Source organism: Vigna angularis, chromosome 8 (assembly GCF_016808095.1).
Source record: "Vigna angularis cultivar LongXiaoDou No.4 chromosome 8, ASM1680809v1, whole genome shotgun sequence".
Classification (NCBI taxonomy): Eukaryota; Viridiplantae; Streptophyta; class Magnoliopsida; order Fabales; family Fabaceae; genus Vigna; species Vigna angularis.
The window spans coordinates 23,500,555-23,505,948 of NC_068977.1; the positions used below are offsets into that span (position 1 = coordinate 23,500,555).

Here is a 5,394-nt window from a genome sequence, read left to right on the forward strand (position 1 = left end):
TTAAAAAGACTTTTTATACCTATTTTTAAGTAGATATAGAAGCAATGAGTATAAAAAGTTTTCGATTTATCACATCGGTTCTACAATAGATGTAAAAAGTTTAACTTTTTACAATGGTTCGACCTATAACAGGTATAAAAGAATTTTATACCTAACGTTATACTGGATATAAAAATAAGACTTTTTATACCTATGCTTTAACATTTATAAAAGTGACATTTTGTTTTTGAATATTTGATTTGTATGTGCCACTATCTATATTTAGACCTGCATAAAATTCAATTCCATAATACACTCTAAATAATTAATAACAAAAAAAATAATTAATATTGTTTCTATTATTAACACATCAAAATAGTTCCTGAAGGTAATATTTACCTAACAAAGTCCCTAGATATATTTACATAACATAATTACACAACTCAAAATGTAATATTAAAACATCTAATCATCAAGAAACAATTATAAATAGAAATTGAAAATTACATTGTTTGTAATCCAACTTAAAATATTAACAATTACATTGTCTATAGTTCAATAACTTGTCTTTCTAACAATTAATCACTTGAAGAATTTGATAGGCAATTTATCACCTAGACTCAACTTCTTAAAGCGTGAATCATATTCTTCTAGTAGATCAAGTTCAAATGCAGTCATGTCAATAGCTCAAACCAGTCTCTTATCACCCACTTTTCCACTTCCATTAGACCTTTAAATTGGAGGTAGAAATAAAATTATAAAAAAGCACTAAATGTTGATTCTATATATGCAAAAGGGTTGAGTAATAAAACAAAACAGTAGAACAATATAAAGAAAAATAAAGTTTAAAAAAGCATTATATTTTAATTATACATATTGAAAGTGTGAAGGTAACCCTTATGAAATGCACCAGAATATACATGGTCTTTTATCCAATTGACTATTTTATGTCGGACATCAGGGCCCATATAAGCTTCCTGCAAGAAAAAGGATTGGGACATAAAATTAATAAACCAATATTATACTAAGAATGATAAATTTCCAAAAAGAAAGCATGACAAATTCCACTTGTTACATTTGTATTTGCATTTAATGTAATATGGTGAAATGCCAATCTCCAATGCTACATGTTTTACTTTAACTTTTTAAGCTTCCTACAAGAAAAAGGACCAAATCAAAGTGTTACCCTAACAAGTACTACATTATCTATAGGCCATTTTAGATACTGAATTTACAAAACAGATATTCGAGCATCTTCTACCTGCAACAGTAAATAAAGATTACACTATGGCGTCAATCCCAAAATTGAGTGCAAATTTTAAGAAAAAGAAAAGGTAAGACTAAATTATATATGACCAAATTATAACAGAGAGAACAATTATATATGACCAAATTATAACACCAATGAAATGTTTAAGTTGAACTTGGAACATGTCAGCAAACAGTAATTTAAAAAATCTAAGTGATATTTCTACCTGGTATGAATAAAATGGTGATTGCTAATCTAAATACAAATGCAAATTTGACTTGAGAAACCAGCATCTCCCCTGCATCCATTACAATTAAAATAGATATTATAAACTAATAGATAATCACAAATGCTTATTGAGAAACCATCGTTTGAAAAAACTAATAGATATAATTCATTTATTTCTTAAATATGAGATATAAAACTAATAACCGATCATAACCTCGTAATGATTAAGTGAAATTTAATAACTGAGAAGAAAAATTAATTAATATTATAATAATTTTAAGAAAGGGATAATTTTTTATTATGAAATTGAGATTTTAAAGATTTCTTTGTTAAAATTAAAAATTGAAAAAGTATGCGTAGTGACATTTTACAGAATAAAAGGAAGTTGAAGCACGTTAGAGCATAGAAAATTCATAGAGCTTTATTATAAGCAATGACCTTTGGATCTGAAAAGGTAAGGTAGCCAGTACCAGCACTCTCACTCTCCGCCTTCATTCTCGTCTCTTCACATGAAAAATAAAAGCAATGAAGTGTAGTATAAGATTTGACAATACAAAATACAGAGTAGGAATATTAGTTTCGGTATAACTCATTATGCAGTAACATTAGTACTCAAACTATAAGGACACAAACAAAATCAAATATGAGCCATAAATTTAGTTTCAAAGAATAACTACATGAGCAAGCTTATTATTTATAAACTTACAGGTATGTTAGAGTGGTAATTCTTCCTCTATAGGAATTTCCCCTCACAAATGATCGCAGGGTTCTTTGATCTATGCTGTGAATTCTAGAAAAAGGATGCCTTTAGAACAATATTTTTAACTTTTTCAACACCAAGTTTTAATAGTAATGTGTAATAGAATAATAGTAACAAAAAAGGAATGCTCATTAGACCATTGAAATGGAGAGACATCTGAGTCGTTAACGAAAATAAAGTGTCCACTAGAGTCTACAATTGACTTCTTCAAAATTTCTAATGCACGGGTTAGTCTTTCAGTATAGATGACAAGTTCAATATAGATGACAAGTTGTAATCAACCACACCAAATCCTACTCCTATAGAGATAAAGACAGTCACAGACCCTTCCAAAGATAGGAAGACATACATCAATCCATCCTATAGGATAAAGGGATCTTTCATTTAGAATTTAGAAGACTTCCTCCTCATCTGTAGCTTGACACTGTGATTCAGTTATCAAGTTAGCAACAAAACAAGTAATAATTAAATTGTGCCCTCTTGAAAATATGTACCAAAATATTTTAAAGTTGTAGGTGAGAAGAATGTAAGGCTGAGATCCAGATACTAACCGAATTGGAAGCAGATTACTCCTTTGGTATAATCAGAGTAGTTTCACAGGTTGAGTCATATAGAAGGTTCGCTTCTCTTGGAAAATTGAACGTTGTGATCATGTATCTGTTTCAAATTCTATAATGCATTTGATCAAATTAGGTTCTTCATTTCTTTTCCATAATACACCACCTTGATAGATATTAAATGTATTAAATACCATTAAAAATTTTGAAAACAATAATACAAGATATAAAGTACTAACAAATAAATCTTGTATATTCATGTACGCAAACAAACAAAATAAGGAGTGATATTATGTAGTAGACATGATTTAAGAAGTAGCTGAATTGTCTTAGAGCAAAGAGTAGTAATCTATATATACGTGTATTCGAGATATAGAATCTTACAATGTGCCTTGTCGACAGGAATAGTAGAAAACTAAATCCCAGCAAAAGGTTTTGCCATGACCACTGCAAAAGTTGCTCAAAAAAATTATTGAGCATATACGTAATTATACTTACTGGGACAACTATGAAATTCTATTTTCATTTAGAATTGACCCTTCATTTCCTAGCGATTCATTCTATTTTTACTTTCATGATATGATTAGAAGGGAAAAAGTTTTAGTTTGATAAATAGTTGGAATCTAATCCCTTAATATAGAAGTCAAAGAAGAGAATATATATATATATATATATATATATATATATATATATATGAATAATTGGTTTTCAATTACCAATCTCAATTCAATGATAGTGTCAATGCTTATTTCTTAAAACAGAATCAGTGTTATCAGAATGTTTACGGTGGAGATTTTATTTTGTTTTGTTTTAAAGCTGCTTTAGTCTGCCAACCATTCAAAGTAAATGATAGTTGAGACTTTCCCTTTTATCATAACTACCAATGGATATCTATCATAAAAGGCTTTCCCTTGTACAGAGTATACATGCCATCTAGGGATAGTCTTTTTCCTATTGGAAAGAAACAAATAAAATAAAATCATACCACACCTTATACTTCTCATATAATCCATTTTATGGTTAAACTCACAAAACAGAGCTCATATCAATTAAATTATTCCTCACCATACAAAATCTTGCTTCAAATGCCAAGTCTGATATATCTGTTGCTTGTATGCCTAAGATTAAGAACACAAATTATCAAAGGTTATCAAATGTGGATTCAAATCGTGAATCACAAGATTGTACGACAAAAAATTACTTAACATATATCATATAATACAAGGAATTTAAACTAGAGTGGAACAATCAAATAGGATAAGTTTATAAATGTTCTCTAGGAAAAATTTAAGCTCACGTAACTTGTAATCAGAGTTTATGGTGTCAAAATGTATAATAGGTAATGATCTAATGACATCTTGGAAAGGACAACAAACTACAAACAAATGAGTAACAAGAAACGCACTAAAAAAATATATCTCCATACAACATCTCAGATACATAGATCATTGCACAAGAATCGTCAAATAGAAAAAACTCAATAGAAAGTAAAGTAATATAAACCTGCGTCACTATGACACCAAATAAAGCAATGATCTCGCGCAACTCCTTTTTGCTAATAGAATCTTTAATCGAAAAAATTGATTGCGTGTAATTTACAACCTTTGGATTCAATAAATCCCTAGGTCTTTCACTTTTTCCATTAACCAAAAATTAACAATGAGATTATAAACAAAGCTAAAAAAACCAAAGAGAGAGGTGAAAATGTTTGAGAACACACCATTTCTTGAGAGAGAGGATTGACGCCGGTGAGTTTGCATTGCGTGACGACGATTTCTTGAAACTGATCAATCTGGATGTGGAAGAGATCTCTCTACGAAAGAAAAAAACTTTTGGAACGATTCCACGGAGTTCCCAATCTCCTCCACAAAATCTGCATTCCACGCATCCATCGTTGAAAACGAAGATCGAAGTTCCCTCGACGGAATGCGTAGCTACACGCATTTAAGTTAAGGTGATTGAATGAATCTCAATGTTTCTCTTGGGTTTCTTGTTCGGAACGAAACTGGTTAGGGTTTGGCTCGGAGCTAATTTTCTCAGTCAAACAAGGCAAGGGTTTCACCCACCACAATCGAGAACTTCAAACGCCGAACAACAACTTTACCCAACCACCTCCACTACTTCGATAATAGCGACAACTGAACGAGAACAATGGAAGGAGAATGAATGAGAATGGAGGAGAAGGAAGGAGGGAAAACGAAAAAAATTACACAGAGGAGACGAGAAAGTACCGCGCGAAAAAGAAATTGAATAGGTAAAGTAATCCATACATAATATTTAGGTTTAATAGGTTCGGAGCTCCCTATTTTTGGGTTTGTTTCAATTGGATCCTTCAATTTTGGAAGTGATCAATTGGATCCCTAATTTAACAAAATTAAGTCAATAATAGTCTTTCCGTTAAATGTAATGGACGGCGTTAACTTTTTAAATAGGTGGCATGCTGAGCCATCATTTTATTTGCAGGTGGCACAATTTGAGCTGAATACGTGTATTTTATATCATTTTAAATTGTAAGTAAGATGCAATCTGGTGGTTTGAATTATTTGAGTGGTGGAATGCATGAAAAGAGTGGAAAGAGACGAAGATGTTGACGATTGTGAATGATTCCATTCGATGGTTTG

The 5,394-nt window shown here is 30.7% G+C and overlaps 1 long non-coding RNA gene across 10 annotated transcripts; it reads right to left on the bottom strand.

Moving 5' to 3' along the window:
- Nucleotides 1-395: 395 nt before the first annotated feature.
- LOC108345024 (uncharacterized) lies at nt 396-5,078 on the bottom strand. 10 transcript variants are annotated; one of them, XR_008245024.1, is made up of 10 exons: nt 4,494-5,075; nt 3,839-3,891; nt 3,158-3,220; nt 2,768-2,885; nt 2,542-2,640; nt 2,163-2,246; nt 1,895-1,959; nt 1,455-1,526; nt 853-956; nt 396-709 (listed from the first exon to the last, which is right to left on the bottom strand). It is a non-coding gene; the product is annotated as an uncharacterized LOC108345024 (long non-coding RNA). The 10 variants fall into 10 exon arrangements; XR_008245023.1 differs by having other exon boundaries at nt 397-709; nt 2,566-2,640; nt 4,494-5,074; XR_008245029.1 differs by having other exon boundaries at nt 890-956; nt 2,163-2,640; nt 4,494-5,077.
- Nucleotides 5,079-5,394: the final 316 nt, after the last annotated feature.